The sequence below is a fragment of the Manacus vitellinus genome, unplaced genomic scaffold (genome assembly GCF_001715985.3).
Source record: "Manacus vitellinus isolate BGI_N305 unplaced genomic scaffold, ASM171598v3 scaffold_30_pilon, whole genome shotgun sequence".
Classification (NCBI taxonomy): Eukaryota; Metazoa; Chordata; class Aves; order Passeriformes; family Pipridae; genus Manacus; species Manacus vitellinus.
In genome coordinates this window covers 2,356,300-2,380,945 of record NW_021940291.1, presented here as the reverse complement: position 1 = coordinate 2,380,945, position 24,646 = coordinate 2,356,300, and the positions used below count along the sequence as shown (strand labels likewise).

General features: G+C 42.9%; 2 long non-coding RNA genes across 2 annotated transcripts; one reads left to right on the top strand and one right to left on the bottom strand.

The window, feature by feature from the left end:
- The first annotated feature begins 1,336 nt into the window (after window positions 1-1,336).
- On the top strand, window positions 1,337-19,344 carry LOC115307600. Its single transcript, XR_003915921.1, has 3 exons — window positions 1,337-1,389; window positions 14,848-14,950; window positions 19,310-19,344. It is a non-coding gene; the product is annotated as an uncharacterized LOC115307600 (long non-coding RNA).
- LOC115307601 lies at window positions 19,261-23,071 on the bottom strand. The gene is made up of 2 exons (XR_003915922.1): window positions 22,999-23,071; window positions 19,261-19,549 (listed from the first exon to the last, which is right to left on the bottom strand). It is a non-coding gene; the product is annotated as an uncharacterized LOC115307601 (long non-coding RNA).
- Window positions 23,072-24,646: the final 1,575 nt, after the last annotated feature.

Here is a 24,646-nt window from a genome sequence, read left to right as displayed (position 1 = left end):
TCTGGTTCAGGCATCTCAAAGATAGAAATTTACTAGAATGATAGAAAGTTGGGGTGTATACTAGGGAAGGGAAAAATAGGATGGTAAAATCTACACTGTTATTTCTTCTAGGACAAGAGGCTTCACAGGGAGACAAGTCTGTTTGAAACAAAGTGATTACTTCTGCTGCTGTCACTTGGAACAGTGCAGGCAGTATCAGAGCCTCCACCTTCATTCAGCTTAAATAATAATTCAATCTTTTTGTTCACGGCATCTGTACATCCTCCTGTATTTAGCCATAGAATACCCTGTGCATATTTGTCAGTGACACAGATGTTTTTTCCTTATAGACATAGGACAGTTTCTAATCTATTTCAGATAGAAAGATGAATTGGAACTGAATTTGAAATGAGAGAACCTGGGCTCATTTCCCAATTCTACTGTGTACATCTTGCAGTCTTGGGCAAATCTTAGCTCTGTCTGTTCTGAGCTATTTGGGGCAGGCACTTTCTCATTTTCTATCCATACATGCAGTGCTTAGCACAAAGGGGACTCCAGCCACTCATGAGTAAGCAGTAACAGATGGTTTTAAGTTGTCAGTGTGACTAGGTATTCCCACTCTGATAATTTTTGTAGCAATTTTCATCTTTTAAGAAATCTTGCCAATGGGCCAAAACTGGAGATATGTGAAAGAAAAATTAAATGCAGGAGTCCTTTTTCAAAATATCTCTTTTTCAGCTCTAAAATACAGAAAAGACTTTTCACTGTGGGAACAGAGACACATTGGACATACTGGCAAAGTCCTGCTAAAGCCAAATGTCAATGCTGTGCTTAGTTAAATCCATGGTAAGCTTGGCTTTTTGACTTCCATAAATGGAGTAAAGAACTCTTTTGGGACAGATATTTCCTTAATCTCTTACTTGCATTCACTCAGATGAGCTTTTCACAATTAGGAGTTTCCCCATTTGGCAGTACTTCTGCATTGTCACAGGCAGAGATGACATAATGAACTACTCTTACGCATTTTCTTGAGCTCTTCTGAGTAAAAATAGTGACCCTCAGCTTTAATCTTTAGAACTTCGCGTCTCAGTGCAGCTATTCTGATGGCGAGGGTGAGCAGATCTGGCTAAAGCAGGAAACAGATGCATCCTCTTATTCTTAACATAAATTTTTGGGGTTTATTTTTTGGTTAGCTGCAGTCCTAATCTCACTTTTGATCGAGTGCAGAGGAAAAGAGTAATTAGTGAAGTATTAGTGTTATTATTATTTCCTGACATTAACTCTCCTGCTACTTGTCCATCCTTTTTTCAGGCCCAGCAAAATGGTGTGTGGCTTTAACAGCTGAAGAGCTTTTTTTATTGCTGGTCCCTCTCTGTGCTCTGAAGTTCACTCTACTGAGCTACGTGGGTGGTAAGTGCCTTAGAACAGTATAGCTTAAGCAGGAAGTGGAATATGTTTTATTAGTGTAGTTTTTGTAGTTGAAGAACTGTTTTCCACTTTTTTTCCTCTGCAAAGCAGATACAAATATAGTTTATAACAACTACATTATTGTATAGCAACATATAATAACTAATTTCTATTAATATGACTATTTGATTTTAAAATTAATGAGTCAATTTTTAACACGACTCTGAATGAGTTAAAATTGCAATTTGGCTTAAGCTAGGCACAAAAAGAGAGGAGTTGATTTACCAGACATCACAGCCAGGATACCAGTCCCTCATCTTTTGAAGGTGAGACCTACAGCTAAGCACAGAAGTTTCTTCCTCCCCGTTGCCTTCCATGAGCATGAGTTCCCCAGCATTTCTGACACCTCTTTACTTACCCTATTGTAAGAAGCCTAATCCTTTTGTCATTTGTTGTGCAGCAGGCTGTACAAGCACATCCTTCCCTCCTAACATCTGGTCTGGACAGATACTCCAGGGACCATGAGGAGATGCAAAGTGGGGTTTTTTCCCTCTCCCTCTTTCTCTGTCTTTTTTTCAGCTATTACATAATAGTTGATTTTTTGGCAGTTGTAGTGATCCCTGGTGAAAAGTTTTAGTTCCCTAAGCAGTAATGATAGTACTTCAGACCATATTGCAAACATTTATGTAATTTTTTTATACAAACCTGTTGTATGTGTACCTTTTTAGTTACCGTGGTCATTGTTCTCAGTATATCATAAATCTACAGTGTAAGATAGTTATGAAAAGATATTCCTCCTGTATATTTTATCTTCTTAAGAACAAGAAATATATTTTGAAGGCAGGGCTTTCTAAGAAAAGACAGGCTTTTATTTAAAGCATCTCTGTGTTCAAGCAGAGATAATCATTCAAGAGGCAATCTAGTCCATTTCCATAAAGGGACTTCAGACCTTTCTTCATCATAATAAATTGTCTGATCAGCTGCTTTTAATTTATTTTGACATTTTATTTAAACCTACGATTACAGGTTAGAATCATTATGGCCACTGAGGCATATTCCGTTTTGAGGCAAGTTGGTGAAAATCAAGGAAACAGAGCAATCATATGTGCTTGCAACATTTCTGGATGTTTACCTTCCAGCATCAGGGCCAAACACAAGTAACTGCTCTACGAACGGGCTGGGAGCTCCAGCCTACATGTGGCAAAGTGGGAAGTGCACAGCTCTACAGCTGTTTTTGTGCAGTGCAGCAACAGCCTTCCCTGGGAGGAGGCACTGTGACTGTCAGCTGTTTCTTTCACAGGGTAAGTGGGTATTCCTCTCTCTTAGGCATCTGCTTGAGCAGTGGTGAGACACGAGGGGTAGCTGAAAAATAGCTACGCAACATTGGATCATCATCATTTCTTAGACTGTTGAACAGGAAGGGAAACCACTCTCTTCCACACTGGCATGCATTTTGTTATGTTCATTGCTCAGAGATCTATTGCAACTCCTAGTTAATCCTTTCAATCTCTTCTGTCCCCATGAAAACGTTGGATGGAAGAGAATAATGACATAATATCATAGAGTCATCAAGATGGCAAAAGACCTCTACTATCATGAAATCCAACTATTAACCCAGCACCACTGTGTTCACTACTAAATCATGTCCCCAAGAGCCACACCCACATGTTTTTTGAACACTTGTTACCTGGGAGAAGTAACTGACCCCCACCTGGCTACAGCCTCCTTGCAGGAAGTTGTGGAGAGTGATAAGGTCTCCCTGAGCCTCCTTTGCTCCAGGTTAAACAATCCAGCTCCCTCAGCTGCTCCTTATAGGACTTGTGCTCTGGGCCCGTCACCAGCTTTGTGTCCCTTCTCTGGACATGTCCCAGCACCTCAATGTCTTTCTTGCAGCGAGGGGCCTGAAACTGGACACAGTATTCATGGTGCTGCCTCACCAGTGCCGAGTACAGGGGGGTAATCACTGCCCTAGCCCTGTTGGTCACACAGTTTCTGATCCAAGCCAGGATGCCACTGGCCCTCTTGGCCAGCTGGACACACTGCTGGCTCATGTTCAGCTGCTGTCCACCAACGCCCACAGGTCCTCTTCCACTGGCCAGCTTTCCAGAAGCTCTTCCCCCTGTAGCACTGCATGTGCCCCATAGGATACAAGTTGCTATATTTTCTAGCACTGCCCAGAGGGTTATTCTATGTAGCGCCCCCATTTTTCTGCCTCTTCTTCCTTGTTTTCTAAAGGAATATTGATTATGGCAAACAATGCTGATTTCAAACCGAAACTACCAAAGGAAGCTTCTATGCAAATCAGTGTGTTTAAAATCAAATCCAAAATAGTTCTCAACAGAAACTGTTCAGTTAATCCAAGTATTTTAGTTTAGATTACTAAACTTAATCCATCTAAACTGATTTAGGGAATCCATCCGGAGGACCTGCCCATTTTTGCAGCCATAGTTTTGTTGAGGAACTCCGATCTTTTAGACAAGACATTTCTAAGAGAGATAAAATTTTTGTGATCAAAATGCACCTTTTTGTTTTCTATAAGCCTGTAACACTCACAGCGTGCTCAGTATTTTGGGGGTGTGATAACACGATGCATATTGGAAAGGCCTCATGTTACATCATTTTTGGTGATTGAAAATAAAAATTCTTGAAATGGGTGGAGAAACAATTGTTACCCTGCCACCCTGAAATGATAAATGCTTGGAAAACTCCCAGAATGATATTGAAGTGCCTAAAAAGTAAATATTTATTCTGCACACAAATCTTTAAATCTGTCAGTAGCTGAATTTGATTATTTTCATGTTGGTTTCTATTATTTGACTGGGTATTTGCAGACAGATGGCCTCTTATAGTGTTAATAAAAACAACTTATGTAGAATGATTGGGCTGTATAGTAATTGGGGAAATACTGAGGATTAGGAAAGAGGATAGCCTGCCAAAACCTAGTGTCTGTTTATACACATTTAATTCCTTCTTATAGCAAATTAAGCTTTTCTTCTTCAGGCATGTTCAGTTATTCTGATCAAGTAAGGCTAGAGTTTGGTAAACGGAGGAATTGAGGTTTATAGGTCAAACTCATCTTCCTGTGATGTTTCTCTGGTATAACAAAGAAAAGTATATTTTTGAGTTTGATTTTAATAGCCAAAATCCATTTACTTTTGAATCTGTGTCAGCAAATCTCTAAAATGATATGAACTCCAAATGATGCAAGAAAAGCTGGGAAGGAACTAAGCTGTGAATAGACCTAACCAAAGGCAACAAACAAAGTTTTTTCACTGTATATTCCTCCCCCAGTCTTCCTTTTGCTTTGTACTGTAGCATCCATAGTACTTCTGTTTGTTTAAGATCTTCTTAAATCACAAACTCCTGTGTAGTAAAAAGGTAAATAAGGAAAGTTTAACAAATAATCAAACCAGTTAAAACTTGTTACAAAATCAGCACAAATATTTGGTGAACTTTACCAAGATGTTTTAAATTTGTTGAGAATATATGACATGAAAAAAACACCTCTGCTTTTTCAATAGTGCAATCAGCTTCTTCCCTCTCTTTGCGTGAAAGAAAAATATGACCAGCTTTCTCTGCTTTAGGTTTTTATATGGCTCTTGAATGAATATGCAAAATTTAGCCTATAAGCATGAAGCATTTTGAAACACCCATAGACCAGTGAGCTGCAGCAGGGGAAATAGAGAAGCCTCCCCAAACCTACTGTGGCAAAGAATTCTATTAGCTAGAACTGTGGGGGAACTGAAAGTCAGATTCTTCCTTCCTGATCACAGAGATTTGCAATGTGGCTGTCTACACCTGAGATAGTTCTCCACATATCCTTGAACACCAATACAGAGAAAGAGGCACTTTTAGGATGTTGTCTGCCCAGCTGCTTGTGTCAGATGAACTGCACTGTACCAACCAAGTGGCCTTTTATCTCTGTGGACAGTTGAAGGAATCTGCAGTGACTATTCAGACACAGCTACCCCCATTGCAGGTACCTTTGCTTGGTCATTTGCATCCCACCCCAGTTGCCTGCTGGTTGATGGTGGTTCTGAAACCCACATCATATTGATGCTTGTGCTGGAGCAGACTGGTCTTTCCCCTCTTGGCTGTTGATGCCGAGACAGAATGCATCCTGTGATGAAAGGAAAGCATGCACAATGCAGTTCAAAGTGGCAAAACTGTTTGCTGAGCTGGCAGGAAATTTAATTTAGCACATGGGACTTTATGTTGAAAAGATTAAATGTTCTTATTCAGATGAGAATGAAAGCCTTGTGATTGCCTTATCAACTGAAACATGTGTAGGGCTTCCAGTAACGGGACTATAAAAGTACTGATATACTTGTGCACTTTACAAAGGTCTTCCTAGTCCTTCCTCTTTCTCCTCTGAAAATGGTTTAGCTAAGACAGGATGATTGCCTCTACTACTGGCATAACCTCACCTAGTTTGCAGTTTATCATATTACTGATCCAATTTCAGCTCAACAGTGTCAAATGGGTGGGGTGCAGACAAGGGAATATGAGGTCAGGGCAGGCTGAGAAGTTCCCTCTCTCTTGCTTTTTAGTTTCTTTTTCCCTAAAATTCTCCAGGCTTTCATCAAATGATTCTGGTATTTGTGAGTCTGAATTAACTTTTGAAGAAAGAAACATCTATATTTTGGTTCTTGGTGAATTGTGTACTTTGTCATAAAAAGTATCAATGTCAGGGTCTAACCATGTAGATATGATACAAATGACTATATTTTTACATCCCAGAACTCTGAGCTGCAGATTGGATGCTGCAGAAAACCTGGTGGAAAGACCCTGGGAAACCATTACTACATGCTTAACATGCTGTTATTTTCTTCTCCTTTTATTCCCTAGGGTGCTGCTATTGGCCATTGTCATTTATAGGATATCAGGCTAACAGGAGGTTAGATATCATCTCTCAGGCCTCACTTCCTGCAGAACACAAACACCTGCCACTGTAGCAGAGCTGTCACTTATTTGCCTGGTTGAGTTCCAGTGTGGCCAGTCCTACCAAAGTTCCTAAATCCCAAGTAACACAGCCCTCAGGTGGCACACCATGATGCCTGGGACATGTTTAAATGCAGGGAGTCCACTGGTGGGACAGTATACTCAAGCAAGGCCAATACCAGCAATGCCTGTGAGACTGAAGAGCAGCCGAGTTGCCCCTTGGGCAGAAACAGAACTCCCACTCACAGATATCCTCTGGGGTCCTGTGACAAGTGGTGTGAGTACCTGTGCTCAGGGGCTCAAAATCCTTTTCCTGCCACTACCATAGTGTGCTTATGTAGTAAGGATCTGCATAATGTTACTGCAGTAAAAGCTCATAGAGGAAGATAACACAGAATTTTCTTAACAGCCTATTAATCAGGCAATATTAGTAATATTTATAAGAGTATTAAGAATAGATATGTAATTTCCAGTTTTCATAAGAGCTCAAACCACTTTTAGGGTGCTTTATGAAGTCAGTCTGACATCATTTTCCTGGTGGGAAGTTAGAGTAGCCTTTGTAGGCAACACAGAGAAAGCTGAGTGATCTGCCTTACAGTTTAGAAGATCAATAGATCCCTGTGTTCAGGGATCCTGATGTTAAAAGAAGAAACTTCTTGTTTATGTGCTGCCTTGGCCTATTAACCTTGCTTGTTACTCATAAAAGTTCTTTCAGAGTGCTCTGAGTGATCAGTTTAGAACAATTTTCCATAATCAGCAAAAGTATTAGATAGAAAGAAAAAAAAAAAAAGAGAAGGAAAAAAGCCTCCTAAAGTCTGCATTTCTACAGGCAATGTGTCTTTGGATATGAATTTCAAAATGGGTAGAGAATATACTAATACTTGGCATGGAAATAAATACTAAATGGAAATAATTAAAAAAAAGCATCAGGAAATATTCTTAGCTTATCAGTTCTATGGGTGTATTAGCAACTTAGATGAGAATAGTTTTCATGATGAAAAGTTAACTGTGCGTGTTTCTGAACTGTTATTGCAAAATAAGAGGAAGGGGGAAGTTTAATAACTACTGTTTTGGGTTGGGCTCTTTTCTGTGCTTTTACATATCTTTTAACAGCTGCGAGCAGGGGAGCATGGAGAGGACGTTTCTGTTCTCAAATGGAAAAAAATAACCTTCAGAAATTTTCATTGGACAATATTCAAAAACTAAGTGCATCTAAATTTTTCCCCAGGCAAGAGGCCATTTTATGAAATGACAAATTGTGGGAACCACCCAAACAGACACAAATTTTCAGGAATTTTTTTTAAGTTTGTTTTAACATAGTCTTGATTTACACACCCAGCCTATTGGTGTAGTTCTACAGCACTGCATGAACAACTTTTAGATAATGAGAAAAATCAGTTAGTAAAACAGTATTTTAGAAGAAGATCAACATTTTACAAATGTGAATATCAAGTTATGTTAATAAATGTTTAGGATTGGCCTCCTACAGAGGAATATATTACTTTTTCATAAGTTCTGGACATATGCAAGTCTCATTGGAGGTGAGAACAGATGCTAAATTGAAAGTCAAATTATTTTTCTAGAAACATATATATGGATTCTGAGGTACAGGTTTTCTTTCTAGAATGTGCAAATCAATGCTAGCTAGGCTCCTAATGCATTTTGGCCTTCTAAAAATCTTTCCTCAGGGACTCAGACTTTTAATATGTAAATGCAAAGTCAGCCTTGCTCAAGAGTCCACATTGTTGCTATGTCCCCATCAGACCTGATAGGGACTGGTGGGAAATGTTTAGCAAAAATCTAGTGTAGGCAAATATCCAGCCAGAAAGGCTCATTCTTGCATTTTTGGGAAGCACCTCGAGACAGCAGTGTAGTAGCATGTTCAGTTTGTGTTATGCTCCAAGCCCAGATGCAGCCCCACTGCCTTCAGTGAACTACAAGTTACAGAGAGAACTCTGCCAGATCAGAGGACAAACAGTGCAAACAGTCAAATACTGGCCAACTGGAGCTTTTTTTCCTACACAGTGGGACCCTCTGCTCCAGCTTTGATTCTTTCTTTACCATCCTGTCTCATACCATCTCTTCAGTTCCGAGAGTCTCCCTGGAAAGCATCAGATCTCTTTAGTGACTGAATTAGCTGTTTGTTTGCCTTGTGGGTATATGTGAAGGACTGTGTAATGGAACTGGGCTGATGTTTCCACAGTCCTCCTGAGAAGCTCTCCTTTGCATTATTTGGTGCAACATAAGGTTCTTAATTTTTATAAAGGTTACTTATGGACACTGGATTTTTTGCTAATTCTTGCTAATTTCAGCTGTCTGGGGCTGACTCCAACTCTCTGCCTTGGCTGATCTCTTGTGAAGAGGAAGCAAGATTATCCCTTTGGTTTTCTTCACAACTGGTCTCCAGAGGAGAAATTCATAATGCAATCTGCAGTGCTCTGCATTGCAATTTCCTCCTGATGCCCTCTCCTATCCTCTTTACCATAAATTGCAAGGTTTTCATTTAGCTGGAAACCTCCCTTGGCATCTACCTGTACATGTAGCAGATAGCACTATTTTCACATCGCTCCCTCCAGACCTGAGTTTGGCTACGGAGACTTTGAACGGGCTGAAGAACTGTGGAGGATGGGTACAGTTGTAAAAATTGCTCAAAGCAAGGAAGTCAGATGTGCAAGAAAGACCAACAGCAGCATCACAGTGTCAGCACTAGTGAGTCATCTCCCTGTATGAACCAAGCACAATAGTGACACTACCCAGCAGCGACCCAGAAGAGTAGGCCACTGCCTTCCTTGCAAATAAGTAGTTTATTTTTCACCCTCTGTAAGATAAAGGTCTTTTTTTCTTTAGGCTAATGAAACCACTCTCTGTTTACTGAGTTCAGTTCCATTGAAGCAACTTGTGTGTATTATATCACAGCTGAGCCCCTTGGTATTTAGGCAATGGGAAAAAATTCAGATGAGTAAACTCGTGTTGTATGACTCAGCAGACATAGACTCAGTTTCTGGCTCTCACACAGTCTCTTTCTGCAACCTTGGGCAAGCTACTTAATCGCTTACTGTGCCATCTCTAGAAAACTCCCCTTACCTGTGTTTCCTATTCTATGCATCACCTCTTTATTGCAAATGTTATCCTACATATTTGTATAGCACTTACCAGCAAAGAAACCTTGCTCCTGGGAATCCCTAAGCATCACTGGAATTAAGAGTAATATCTGAGTAATCAAACCAATCAAAATTTCCTTATTTCAACCTACAGCTCTTTAACATATCCTCTGGATGTCTTCCAAAAATTGCCAGACTAGAAACTAAAGCATTAATAAGAACATATCTCCTGTCATGGAGTTTGGCTACAGGTTCCAGAAATAGGGAACTTTCAATGCTGAAAGACTGAGCACAGATGCCATGCTGGCAGGGAGCAAGAATGCAAAGTGAGAATTGGAGCCTGGCAGTTGCTGCAAAGAGTGAAGCTCTATATATTCACTGTAACATTCTCTGTCTCATTTTCTTCCTGCCAGAGTATTGCAGTAGAACCCAGAAAACAAGCTTTCTTGCCTCCCCATTTGTGTCATGCTTAGAGTTATTAGGAGATACTTTCCCCAGGGTTTTGCCTCCTGTAAGACATGTCCAGGCACAGATCAAGGAAAGGGAAGGTGAAATACTTCCTAAAGAGTTGCCTTTAGAGATGTTACAACATATGAGATACCTCTATACTCGTATCACTAGTAAGCACACTGCCATGTAACTGAGGAGTAGCTCTGAAGTTCAGGAAAATCTGACAGTAGCAAAGAAGAAATAAATGCTGAAGAAGGGGCTAAATGAGAGCAGACATTTATATATCCACCAGCCTTCCTTCTCTATCAATTCCAGGTGGGCCCAGTTTTGCCACTCGTAGGCAACTAGGTGGAACTGGTCTCTTCTGGCAGTACCCAAAGGCCTTAAGTGTTTGCATGGCAGTAGCTCCCTGTTTGCTCTGCTCTCAGGAGCAGCATTTGTGTATTAAGCCAGGGGATTTTTCAGCACTGCAATGTCTCCTGCAGCGTGAGGGCGCTCTCAGAATCTCCCAGCAGCAGTCTCCTAAGCTGGGTGGGATAATTCTGCTTAGGGGGTAGCCCAGGGTTTTGTAAAGGAGACAAGAGGCTAGCACAATCTTTCCAGAGTCCTGTTTCAGTTGGAGAGAGATTTCTGTGGTCTGTTATGAAGTGCTGGATGTTTACATTTCGCTTTTCCTGTCGGAAGAAATAGATCTGGCAAACAGCCAGTAAGCTATTTCTGGAAAACTACTTTCCTGGTAATTAAAAGCACCTGGGCAGACTTTCCTTGTCCAAACAGCACTGTCTAGCCAAGCCAGGCCTTTAGGGTCAGAGTTGTGGACACTGAACAGCTTTAACAGGAACACAGGAATTCAAGGAGTTCCGTCTTTACCTTCTGCATCTTGAATGTTGATTTGCAATCCAAGTTAAAGATGGCAAAGGACTGAAAGTTTGTGACCTCTAAAGTGTCAAAAGCTCCTCATACCCCAGACTTTCATTCTGGCTCTGCCAGGTGTTTAGAGACTATGAAATGAACATGTAAATCACGTGTTCTTCGCCCTTTTTGCCCCACCCCTCCCACCTTCTGGGTGATGATCCTTTAGGGAGCTTTTGGATCATGTTTCCAGGATCCAATCATATTTTATTTTAAATAAAAGCTTGGAGTCTTTCCTGCTTTTGATATAAATGCTTCCTTACTGGGTTTACTAGTCAATAGGTGCCTACCTGATGTCATCTGAGGAGGGAATGGGCATTGGCAGGACATCCTGAAAGCAAGGTTATCTGTTGACTAACAGCTCTCTTCCAGCTTATGCTGCCACAGCCTAGATGAGGCAGTAAAGCTCACATGACTAAAGCAAGTTCTGTAGCTGGTGGGATATATGGAAGGAATATGGCCCACATTTGTGGATAAATGAGTTATAGAAGAAACAGGACATGTACTGCAGTCTTGTGTGTCCAGAAAAGGAGGGCTGAGGAACAAGGGGAGAGAAAATACACAGTCTACTTGGCAACTACACTCTAGAAAGGAATAGCACCACCACTGACTGCTAAATAAATTTCCCACCTCTTCTGTTTTTCTGCTATAGCTATTACTTTTCTCCTGCCTATGCATGCATTAACCTCAGCCCATACAGTGCCCCAAGGTCCGGTGAGGTAAGTTCACACACCAGAAAAGTAAGTTCATACAAGAAAGGGAGGAATTACTGCACCAAATCTTAAATCCTCTAAAGAAAAACCCAAATTATTTCTCTTAACTATAAGGCTTGTTTAAGAAACCAAAAGTTTTAATGAGCATGCAGACAGCAATCAAGATTAATCCTCCTGTGTCTTGAGACCTGGACAAGCCAAGGCCTGAGGACCTCTTGAGAAGGACAGCAGCAAACAGAAGTTTTGATAGTTAAACAGAATCTCTTGGTTACTCAGATCAACATATTCATGGTTTTATCTTTAATTTTGAATCTTCTACCTTTAGACAAAGAATTGTTCCATACTGGAGATACATCCTTCCTGTAGAATCAGAGCTGGCTTACAGACTAGGTAAGATTGATGCTGCAACCAGTCATTTAAATTGGATCATATTTATCTCACCAAATCATATATAAATAGTAAATGCAAGATCAAGTTCTGGTGCAGAAAGAATATGCTTCTTAGAAGAGAAACTTAATCAGTTTTATTCCCTAGATTAATTTAGTATGCTGGATATAGGAAATGAATTAATTGTGCAAATGCTCCATTATGATTCCCTCTGATAATCACTAAGAAGCACATCCTCCATTATCTCCTGCTTTCCTGAACTACAGGGATTAGAAATCTTTTAAAAGGACATACTGCTATGAAATGAAAAGACACCTACTTGCCTGGGACCCAGCCAAAGCTGGTCAAATCACTGTGGTAGATGGGCATGCCAAGTACTCTCAAGACAATGATTTTTTCCCTGGTATCTGTCATTGAATGTCGCTCTTAGAGTGCATTAGCACAAAGAAGCCAGTTACTGGGAGTGAAGAGCTTAGTCCTAGCAGAAAGCCTCAGCATTGTCTGCTTTGTGGAATATGACAGCATAGTCTGACAGAAAACCCGTGCATTGTGTTTATGGCCTCTTCTGCAGTGCTTGCAGCCATAGACTGAGTCCTACCTCTACTTAGACTGATGGTACAGTAGCAGCAATGTTCCTTTAAAAAGAAAAAATACTAGTTTCAACATTTCCTTGCTTTTCACCTCCTGATTTCATGTTCTAGACAGTTTGCTTTATTCTTGATCAGCTGCTTTAAAAATCTTTATTTCCTTGCTTTGGTGTCACCTGGAGGTATGAATGTCATGGAGAAAATGGCATTTTCTCCATGGCAGTAATTCTCTGCCATGCTCTTGATATCTGTTTTCCCCCTCACCCTATTCTCTTCCTGTTTCCATTCTGCCTGGTCACTGCTATTTCTTGCCAAAAAGTAATGTTTTTAAAGTGACACAGTTAATTTGAGCAACTGTGCTGCTGTCGAACCACATATAGTATATACTTGAAAGGAGTTAAGTGCCTAATCTCTCAACTAACAACAGAGGTGACAGGTACAGCTTCTTAGTCAGGACTCACGGGGACTAAAAGAGAGAGCAAAGCCACATCACCTCTGGCAGGGAACGTGGTCCACAGAGCCACTGCCTTCCTGCACTAGTGAGCTTTGGAGTTACTCTGCTCTGCAGCAATGAGTAAGGAGGGCAAGTAGAGAAAGGAATGATTGCTTGTTTTCATATCCCGTGAAGCTGCTGCAGCAGCGTATATCTGTATAGATGAATTTTGGGAAGTCCAGGATCTTTCAGAGAATGGAAGTTTTCCATTTTAAGAGAACAGATTATTCACCCAACCTTTTAAGCTGTCAGCTGTAAAATTAACTTGGACTATTTCCTGGTGAGTGCCTATTGAAGCAGGTTGAATCTAATCCATCAGTTTTTAAAAGGTGCTGTACCTTCCACAGGAATTATTAGTTGTGGATATGGCTTCCTTGCTGTTTGGACTCTTGTTTTCTTGCAGAGCAGAAATACTGTTCAAAACAGCCTGTTTAACTGAGGAATTGCAGGTGGAAGCATTGCACATGGAAACTAGTAATCCTAAGAGCCATATGCTGGTGTATCATTGCTGTTCTCATGCAAGAAGAACATGGGGGAACAGCAATAGCAAAGCTTCATCATTTGATGTGTAGCTTATTATTTCATTTGCTCACTAGAACTCAACTAGAGTTTAGTGAACATCAGTTTAAGAGCTTTTCCCAGTAGTATCAGGAGGCTGTACAACAGCACTGACTGTTCAAGTGGTAGATAGAAGGGAGATAGTTTTAAAAATAGATATTTCAAAATATGTTATCAAAAAACAGAACGTGGGATATTTGGAAAGGATATAAGCAAGCTAGGCACTCAGATGTCATTGAGAGTTGAAAGGCCAGCATAAGAATTTGGCCAGCTAAGCCTCAGTAGGTCTTAAAGGATATTTAGGGCTGTGATGCCACAGTAAATAGCAGGCTGTTGCCAAAACATTATTTCCAGTCAGACAGGACCAGTAAATGAACAAAGATCAGAGCACATCACCAGGTATTAGAGTTGCAAGTGCAGAGATGCAAATTCAGAGCCAGGGAGTTCAGCCATGCTAGCTGGGATGTGAACTGATAATTTTTTTATGTCAGCTTTTGTTTTCTTCCCAGGCAGATGTCTTCCTAGCCTTCTTGCCATCCTGGTGTTTAAGCTCAATTGCTATGTGTTGCTGCCCAGATGCTTGAAACCTTCCCAATTCAACCACAGTGGTTTGAGCACAATAAATAAGGACATGATATCCACCAAGAGGAGTCTTAGGATATCTTGCTGATCTAGGTCTCTCGGTGCTGGATATGAACACTCCAGGGATTCAGTCTCACTGCTTCGTTTTTGCCTTTTTACTTCTGACAGTTTTTTTGCATACCTTTGCAAAAAGCAAGAGGTGTTTATCTTAAAGCAGGTATTTGTGCAGGAAAATACTGATTATATGTAAAACAGGCCAGTTGTATTCCAGCCAGTAGTTTTATTGCTCAAATAACTGCTTCTCCCACTTTATTACAGTATTGCCAAATGTAGATTGCTATGGAAATAATTCATTCTTCAGTACCATGTGTGAAATGAGCACAGCTTTTAGGGGCAATCTCCTCAATAGACAAAAAGTTAAGTGACACTATAGATGCTAATTACTCTCCTAGGATATCCATAAATGGTCCTTTCCTGATGTAGTTGACATGCATCCTACTTGGAAGGATGCAATTTTTCATCATTTCTCCACATTATTATTTATATTTGGGGGGGGGGGGGCATAAGCAAAACAAGTTATAAAAGCCTAGCACTCAAATTGTACCCACCTGCCCCAATTTGTAATGTCAGAAGGGAAAAGGTGGCTCGGTCATTTTGTCATAAATTTCAACACATTTAATTTTTAACCGTTTAATTTTTTCTTTCTTTAATGGGTATCTGTCACTTTGGGATTTCAGCAGTCATCTGTGACTCTAGAATGATAATCTTTTGATGTGGAAATCTTGGTGCTGCTAAAGTATCGGTATCTTTGCAAGTGGTGTCACAACCATGATTTTTCTGGTAAGTTTCTTAAGGTTTCAGTTCTTAAAAGGGGTAGGATGTGTTGTAAGAGATCATGGTAGATGGGACTTCTGGACAGCATAAGCTATCCAGCCACTCTGTTTTCCAGTGCCCTTGACAGAGGTCCCCAGTCATACACACACCTGCTAGTTTGCATGAGACAGGTGATTTCACTCGTTCATGAGAGCAGACTCAGCTCTGGTAATGTATGTAGTACCAATTTTAAAATTAGCTTGGTGTTATTTCATTTGGATTATATGGCATCATTTATGGGACATAAATAGTGATTGAAAGTGATTCCACTGATATGTTGAGAAACATCTATGCATTTCTTTAGTGAGCTTGGAGACGAACAAAAAAATTGGCAGGTGGAGAAGGGGAAACGTTCCTGCCAGCTACACAGGCTGCCAGCTTTTGGTATTTCCCAGAATCCTGCCAGTCACTGTTTCCTGGCTCTAAATGCCACCTCAGAGCTCTCTCTCCAATATGGGGCAGCTGAGCTATGGCTCTACCCTTTGGTAATACTACAGGGACTGCCTATACTGAGCATGGCTTTCCTCTTGCCCTTTCTTCGAGTCTGAGTAAAACTCTGATGTATATTTATTGTGCAATAACCCTTTGCAACCCATGACATTACTCGTGGCTGAAGCCTAGTGATTACACAGGACCTTGCATTTGAGACAGGCTGTAGGACCATGACTTCTTTCCTACTGCAACAGAGTCCATTCCTTTCTGTATAGAAGATTACCTGTTTAAAAGGCTGGTGACTCGAGTCTCTTACAAAAATGTTCTGTTGTGTCAGAGGCAGGTCAGGTGCTGTAGAGTCATAGAATATCCTGAGTTGGAAGGGACCCACAAGGATCATTGAAGTCCAACTCCTGGCCCTGCACAGAAGAACCCTCAAAATCATACCGTGTGCCTGAGAGCATTGTCCAAATGCTTCTTGAACTCTGTCAGGCTTGGTGCTGTGATCACATCCCTGTGGAGCCTGTTCCAGTGCCCAACCTCTGGGTGAAGAACCTCTTTCTAATATCCAACCTAAACCTCCCCTGACACAACTTCAGGCCATTCCCTTGGGTGACCAGAGGGAAGAGATCAGTGCCTGCCCCTCTACTTCCTCTTGTTAGGAAGCTGTAGACCAGCAGGAGGTCTTCCCTCAGTTTTCTCTTCTCCAGGCTGAACAAGCCCCATGACTTCAGCCACTCCTCATATGGCTTACCCTCTAGGCCCTTTACCATCTTCATAGCCCTTCTTTGGAAGGGTAGCTTTATACCTATCTTATATTGTAGCACCCAAAACTGCACACAGAACTTGAGGGGGGGCCACACCAGTGCAGAGCAGTGCAGGACAATCACCTGCCTTGACCTGGCTGGTGATGCTCTGTCTAATGCACCTCAGGACATGGTTGGCCCTCCCGGCTGCCAGGGCACTGCTGACTCAGTGCTTTGGAGTGTGGCAGTCTGTGGGGTTTTAATGCATATTTTCCATTCAATTGTTATGTGAAAGATATCCTCCCACCCACGTGCCTTCCCACACAAAGGAAGCTGGCCACTGAATGAACTTCATAGATGGAAAGTGTTACCCACCTCCAAGAAGTAATTTTCAGTTACTGCACTTTGAAGTCTTTTTGAAAGTTGTGTAAAAAAAAAATAGCCAACAAAAAGGCTTGTTCTCTGTTTTCTTTGCTGACCATCAGCACATAAAAACTGTCTTTCTTCTCCCCCTCAGTCAAAAGAAAACCATCCCCAACCTGGCCTAACCAGAATTCAAGTTAACTTTCCTCTCATTGTAAAAAGTGACATGTTTTCTTTGAATATCCTGTCTATTTTACCCTCCATCTGAAAGATGGCTCTGCCAGCAGCTCGATGCACCTCTAATTCCTTGTGAGGAATGTGAGAAGAAAAAAATTAAAAAAACTGTTTAGGAGTTAAAATGCTACACAGCAGTCCCCAGCCAGTACCTCCTGCAGCTACAGGCTGTGGAGAGCTTGTACCTGCAGAAAGCAGGTTAGAACCATGCCCAGCATCTGAAATCTTTCTGCATCACTTTTGATGGTAGGACCATCCCCAGATGTGATATTTAGCAACTTTCTGCTTTGTCACCAAAGCTGCTGCTGAGGTTAGCGTAGTGTTTGCTGTAAATTCTTTGATTTCTGCCTGCAGATTGACACTCCAGGAAGGTCCTCAGCACTCATGAAGACATTCATCCCACTAACATTTCCAGGAGTGTAACATCTTTCCCATGGACTGCTCTGCTCTCAAGGAGGATTTCTCATTTACTGTGCTGTATTTCTTGTGTTCCTGATGAGCTGTGATCTTCCATTTGAACTAATATATAAACAAAAATATATTTGTACCGATTTACATTGTTTTCTTACTACTTTTGTGTATATGTAAAGAAACCCCAACAAACCAAAACTAAAATCAAAGAATCCCTCTACTGTAAAGACCTTTAGTCAGTCTTTCTATTTCAAGGTTATTTAAAAGTATTAGAACTGCAGTTGTTCCTGCGACAATGCTGCACATTGTGTGCATGCACAATTTAGTTTATTCTCTGCTTATTCCTCTATTGCAATGTAAAAGGGGCTTGTAGTTCTGCTTTGTGAGTTGTTCCCAAAAGACTCATCTCTGGGTTCAGGGTACATGAAAGCCTGATGGGCTCTTTTATGGTCAGAAGTGGTGTAAAGAAGAGCCAGAGCAATGTCAACCAGAAGGAGCACTTTGGCCCAACATACCTTCAGGGCACTGAGCAAGGCTGGACAGAACAGAAGTTCATTTGGCATTCTGTGTGTGTCACAGAGGTCCCATAATGACTGAATCTGAGGACTTCAAGGCAGCACTTCCTGGACCTCAGTCTGAAATCATAGCACAGAGTGCTTCCTCCCTTGCGAATCAGAATAGTAACTTATGCTGTTACATTTTACCTGTGTTGCTGAGGTAGCAAGCCAAAGGGTAGTCCACTTGTTTTATATATGCTGTATGCTTATACTTTGTACTGGTTTGAATGTTGCTGCTGTAAGCAGCTAAGGAATGTGCTGCTTGCTCAGTCAGTGATGAATCCATCCAACCCAGTATCCTGTCTCCAGCAGTGACATTAGGAGATTCTGTTTAGGAAGTGCAAACAAATATGACTCCTATCTGAGTACCATTCCCAGCATCCAAAAGTTATAGACTCATCTCTGCCTTCTCCCTGTTTGTGGACGTGTTGTCCATGAATTTGTCTACCTTCTTTTTGGAACTGCTCATATTGTTTGCCTTTAAAACATGCCGTGACTACATATTTTACAAGCTCATGTAAGAAAGTACTTTACTATAACTGTTAAATGGGATTTACTGATCAAGTTTTTCATTCATATTATTTCCAGGGAGCCTTCTCCTCCCTTCATTGAAAATCCTCAGCTTTTTAAGGCTCCCTTGATAAGAGGTACTGCCCTTCTCAGTACCTCTCCTCAGTGCATTATGTCCTTCTTGCAATGCTGAGAGCAGTGAGAAGCATGAGTCAGGATGTGGGTGCACCTGGGTTTTATGCACTGGCAAAACAATGCTCTCTGCATTGCTCTCAACACCCTTCCTGACGATGCTCAACAATTTGGTGCTTCTGGCTGACACTGCACATTGAGGTGATGAATGAAACAGGGAACAACTAATGTGAACACACTATTGTGATCAAGGCTGGCTGGGGTATGCAGTTAAATATAGCCATATTTAACTTTTCCTTTTAAACCATATTCTATCGCCAGTCTCAGTGAAAAACAAATATTATCAGCCAGGGTAACTGCTCCAAATTGGACAGCTTTGGGTCACCGTATTTTTGTAGTCTTCCCTTTTTCTCTACCCAGAGCATAAGTAGTATACCTTATGGTGCAAACTAGAGCACCCATAAGTAATATGCCTGCATGTTCTTTCTGCATTTGTGTGCAGGGGCCCAAGGTGACTTTTAAGCTTAGGTCTCTTGTTCAAAAACTTGATTATAAGGATGTGGAAACACTTCTGATGCACCCTTTTGAAGAGGTTTTATGACTCAGATGCAAAAATTAACTTCCAGACGAAAGTATAGTAGAAGCTTTAGCCCAGGAGCAACACCTACCCAGTTTTATAACCCTGTCACACATATAGCTTTAATAAAAGCCTGTAGAATAAACAAAACTCAGCTATAGAAACAATAAGGCAATAGCAGTTGTAATTCAGGGAACTTCCAGCAGATTAGTAACAACCTGTGAAGAGCCTGTGGCCTGAAAGGCAACCTTGAGTCTCTAATTCCTAGGAAATTGTTTGTGTTGTGGTGGTTATTGCTGCTTAACAATTAACACCTTGAAGACTTAAAAAAATTTGGCTTTTAATTTCTCTTTTCCATTTTCAGCATGTGAAGTCTGATTCTGGCATGAATCACAGCTCTTTGAGATCCACCTCTTTCAGGAGGTCTGCACAGCTATCCGTGAACTAGAGCATCCTATAAAGAGCTGAGACATTGATCCAAGGAAGCAATCAGGTACACATGTGATTCTTTTCTCCGTGGAGCTCTCAAAATCAGAAAAGCTTTTTTGGAACATTCCTCCCAGAATTTTAAACAGTCTGGAGGACACAAACATTTCATCAGAATCTGTAAATAAAAAAAGAAAAAAAGTTCGATTGCTACCAGTTTTTTTTCCTTCAATGAAATCAAATGGAAATTGCAATTCTATTTTATGTTACAAAATATTTACACCTTTTAGTGCCCGATGTTTCTTGGCATTTTTTTTTCTCTTTTCTGTAGCCATTTTCAGCATATCTGAGTCTATTCAAATGTCAATGAATCTTCACAGCTCACTCCTTCAGTGCAGACAGAGTCCCTGATAAAGCACTTCTCCCACCCAAGAAATGTCTCTGGAAAGGAGTTAGTCCTTTCCTTGACATCTGGCAACAGTCAGTCAGGGAGGTACCTGAAACAGTAACAAGCCTTCTATGCTCTGTGTGTGTCAGTTTAACCTACTGTGCATAAATCCTACTGATGGCACCAGTTATGCTTAAAATTAAAGATACGCAGTAATTTTATACTACAGTCCTAGAAATACTCTGCTTAGATATCTCTACAAGCAAATTTAATACAGTCCTCAACTATTTTGGATGCTCTAGAAATGTGAGTGTGTTCCAGAACTTCATAGGCCTCCTGGTTCAGGTACTTCACACACAAGCAGTCACATGACATACACTCAGCCACAAGTGTTAATGAGAAAGTAATTAATCACAGATTCCATGTAGCTTGTATGTGAAAATCCTCACCAGTTATACCGGATCCAGACAGACTCAGTGTGGTGAAAGGAGTTTAGCTTCCTGTAAGCTGCCCAGCTGCTCTCTGGAGCAAGGAATTAACATAGAAATACAATGCCCGTCGCTTCTAAATTGGGTTCTGTGGCCTCTTAAGAAGAGAAGAATGAGTGAACTTGAGAGCCCAGGGATATCTAGAGTCTGGGGATGGCAACATCAGTTTGGAGATACTTAGAAATTTGAACATATCAGAATCCCACTTCTTGCTCTCTCAGTGCATTTTCCAAGTTTTTTAAATTTATTGAATTTTTTTCTTTCAGGGCTGACCGCCATTACTGCTTACATCAGTGGAGAGATTCCCACTGAATTTCAAGGGCAACTGGATTAGTTACTGGTTGCTGTACTGAAAAGGCATGCAATTAAAAAAGCTACCACATTGTTCTCACTGGGCTGGAGCCAAGGATGACCAAGTGTGCTTGCTCAAGTTCAGCTGTGCACTGTCACCCACGAAGGCAGTCGGTTGCACTTAGGATGCAACCCAGACAATGGAACCTGGCCTGGCCAGAAGCTGCAGTTTGGCAGCTTAGACCCACTGGAGCTCTGACCAGACACAGGGAGCAGCTACAAGGGATTTCTTTTAGGAGTCAGAGCTGTAATTTCCAAATGATAGGTTTATGTCAGCACTGCAGCTGCTGAGACTTCTGTCAGCTGTGTGGTTTACCAGGAGGAATCTTCAGCTGGAAAACAATTCTCAGGTGCTTTGCACTGAATGGAAAGTGATGAAAAGGTGGTTTTATTAATTCTTTTTGTATAGTGTATACTCCCTAGCATTTAAAAAATACTTTTCTGAAGTAATTAATTATTTCCTACAAATCTTATTGATATGAAGGGGTGCCCTACACTGTTTAACTCCAGCTATAAGTCTCAACCTCCCAAACAGTAAGGTATCTATGTGCCTTCAGAGAACCATAGAACAGTTTGGGTTGGAGGGGACCTTTAAAGGTGATCTAGTTCAACTCCCCTGATAAGCAGCAACATCTTCATTGGGATGCTCAGAGCTCTGTACAACCTGACCTCTAATGTTTCCAGGGATGGTACATCTACAACTGCTCTGGGCAAGCTGTTCCAGTGATTCACCATGCTCATTGTAAAACTTTTCTTCCTTATATCTAGTCTGAATTGACTGTCTTTTAGTTTATAAAAATTACCTCTTGTCCTATCACAACAGGCTCTGCTAAAAAGTCTGTTCCCATCTTTCTTATAAACCCATTTTAAATACTGAAAGGCTGTAATATGGTCCCTCTGGAGTCTTCCAGACTGAACAACCCCAATGTCCTCATTCTTCTGAGTCTTCTCATGAACTCCTGTTGAAATAGTTGCTTCCTTAATGCTATGCATATGTTTTGAGGGCTCAGAAAAGACAGGGAAATTACAAACATGTGAGCTCAAAACTTTTGAGAAAATGACGACTGCCAGTGTTTCCGTAATTAAAGATATGCTCTGTAAACTGTCCCTGCCTCTCCTTTTCCTTTCTCCAAGATGAATGAAATGTGAAACAGCGTATTAAGCCTAAGAAGTAAGTTAAGGTTATAGAACTAATTGCATTTTATGATGTCATGTCCCTTTTGATGACAAGGATAAAACATGTCCAAAACAGTGCCTAGAGAGGGAGAGGACATTTTTGGGGGGACTGCCTGGGGGTGATGGATGGCGCAACAAATGGAGCCACTCACTGCAGCAAACCCACGATCCCCTCGGCCGGGCTCATTTGTCCCTTACCCCGCCGGGGGCCCTGCGCGGAGCGCTCCCGCCGGCGGAGGGGCGGCCGGGGCAGCCCCCGGGGCCGGGGTTAACCTCGTGTTACCGCCGACCCTCTCGCAGATCGCCCGTCCCCGGGCATCGTCCGAGGGCCAGGGCGCTCCCCGCGCCGCCGCTCCCTCTGGGGGTGCGCACCGCGGCCGGGAAACTTTCGGAGGGAACCACTTCCTCGCCCGCCCTGCTGGGGGGAAATGTCAGATGCCGGGCGGGAGAGAGGGAGGGGTGAAGGCGGGGAAGGGCCAGCCGCAGACCCTCCGCCCGCTGCAAGATGGCCATTTAAGCCCTGGGCGAGGAGCCGGCGGGAGGAGGCAGCGGCGGAGGAGGTGACCGGCCGCTCTCTCAGCAGCCGCTGTCCGCTCGCCCCCTCAACTCACCGCCCGCACGGCTTCCCCCCGCGGCTCCCGTCCCCGCCTTTTCCTTGGGCGGGCAGTGCGCTGGAGGTAGCGCGGGCGGGCGGGGCGCGGGGAGGGCCGGGGCGCCGGGCGGTGCGGGGCGGCAGCCCGGCCATGTCTCCGGCGGAGGCGCGTCGGGCTGAGCGGACCGTGCGCGCAGCGGGGAGCGCTCTCCGCCACCAATGAGGGCGGCTGCCGCTGCCCCCGCGCCCCTGCCTCCTGCTGCTGCTGCTGAACTGCTGAGCCGCCGAGGTGAGACCGCCGTGCGGGAGGCGGGGGGCTGCCGCACCTGCCCCCGCCGGGGCTGCCCCGCCTGCGCTGGCGGGGAGCGGGCGGCCGGCGGGGCAGGTGTGCGGCCGGAGCTGGGCTTTGTCCCGCGGCTCAGCCGTGCCGGCCCGGGGAGGGCAGGGGAGGCTGGGGGGCCCCGGCGCTCACCTGGGGCGGACTCCCCGGCTCGCCTTCCGCCGGCTCTTCCCCGCCTGTCCCCCCCGGGGGTCTGAGCCCCGCCCGGCCGCAGCGGGGATGGGGTAGGGTGAGACCCTGCGGTACAGCCGCGTGGCTCCTGTCGGGGCGTGAGGCTGCCCCGGTTGTTTACCCCGCTAAAAGCTGCCTTAGGTAGAATAGGGACGGCTCCCGTCTCCCCAGCGTTGTAGCCTGCCGTCCTCGTGTCGCTGCTGGTTAATTAGTAATAGGTTATTTGCGCATTGTCCGTGACGGTGGTGCACATCACCCGCTGGGTTACAGCCTTCAGGCTCAGTGTGGAGTTTCCACGGGAAAATCCTGCCCTGTGCGGAGTGAGCAGACCTGGCGATGCAAGGCAGCAGGAGGACTTTGCCTGCACACTTGGGTTTGAGGCCCTGCTCTGTTCCCAGGTGTGTTTCAGGATGTTCTTCCAAGAACACTTTTCAGTGATGTAAATCACAATCGCTTGCCAGGTGACCCACTGACAGCATGCTGGCATAGACTTTCACCCCGTGCTTCTCTCAGCTGATAGATTCCTGGTGTTCCCGCAGGAACACTTCATGGCTGCTGCAAATGCTAATGTTTTGGGGTTTCTTGAACTTTTGATTCCAGATGTACCTCCTTGGCCTCTCTGCCTCAACAGTTTCTGCTGCAGAAGTGTGAATGTGTATTGGGATGGACCAAGGTGCTCAGTAATTTTTGGTGACAGTTCTGCCTGAGAGCTGCAGAACAGAACTGTACCACTGCTTTAGTTTAACTATTTTTTCCCCCTATCTTACGCTGGTGCTGGCTTGTAATTGGAGCCAATGACTACTGTAAACCTTTGCTTCTTTCTCCTTTTGTGTCTTTCAGTTTGAGGTACCTTGCAGTGTTTTGTCATTCCATCTCTGTTTGTTGTACCAAGCCTAGGCTTAAAAATATCTTCTAAATAAGAGCTAAAACTGAATTGGTTATCAAAGTACTCCAGCATTTTGGAAAAGCTCAGAGCAGGCCTGGATTGTCCTTGGGTATAGCCTTGCAGGATCTGTCTACCATGACCTCTATGGTTTGTAGTTTTTCTTCTCAAGCTGAATCTTGTGACATAATGATCTACTTCTAACATTTTCTAAGCCAGGGTCTTAATTGGTGTCTAGTATGATTAATAATAACATGAAAAAAAAATAGACCCTCTCCTCAATTACATGTAGTTATATTTATGAACTCATCATCTTGGGACCCAGCTGCAGATCCTCGGGTAGGTCCTGTCATCTGCAATGGTATCAGAGTTCCCATCAACAGGAGGACACAGATCTGCAGATTCTGGTGTGGCTCGTAATTTTAGGTAGGAGCTCCCCAGCTCCTGGTGTCATTACTGAAAACTGAGAAGACAGCAGTCTCATTTGTGACTTTAGGTGTACCTGTGAATGTGAAAGCTGATGCAAGGAGGTCTCCATTCACCAGACTTCTTAACTAGTGCTGATCAGCACCTGGTGAAGTTATGAACATTAGGAACACTTCCTTTATCTACAGAGAGAGGTGGGGAGAAATGCCCCTTAGGAGCTTTTTCCTTAGAATAATAGGATGTAAACTGAGTCCTTGCTGATGGTATGATTCTGCAAATCATCCATGGATTTGAAATGACTAAATTTCCCTGTGTTCACTTACGGAAGGTAGGGTGGGATCACTCATGTGTGAAAAGGTCGTTTATATTGCCTGTAAGCAATAAGGATGCAGAATAAAGCCTTGCTTGGATGGAATCCTGACTTTAAGCGCTATAGTCTTGTTGTCCATTCCAAGATGCG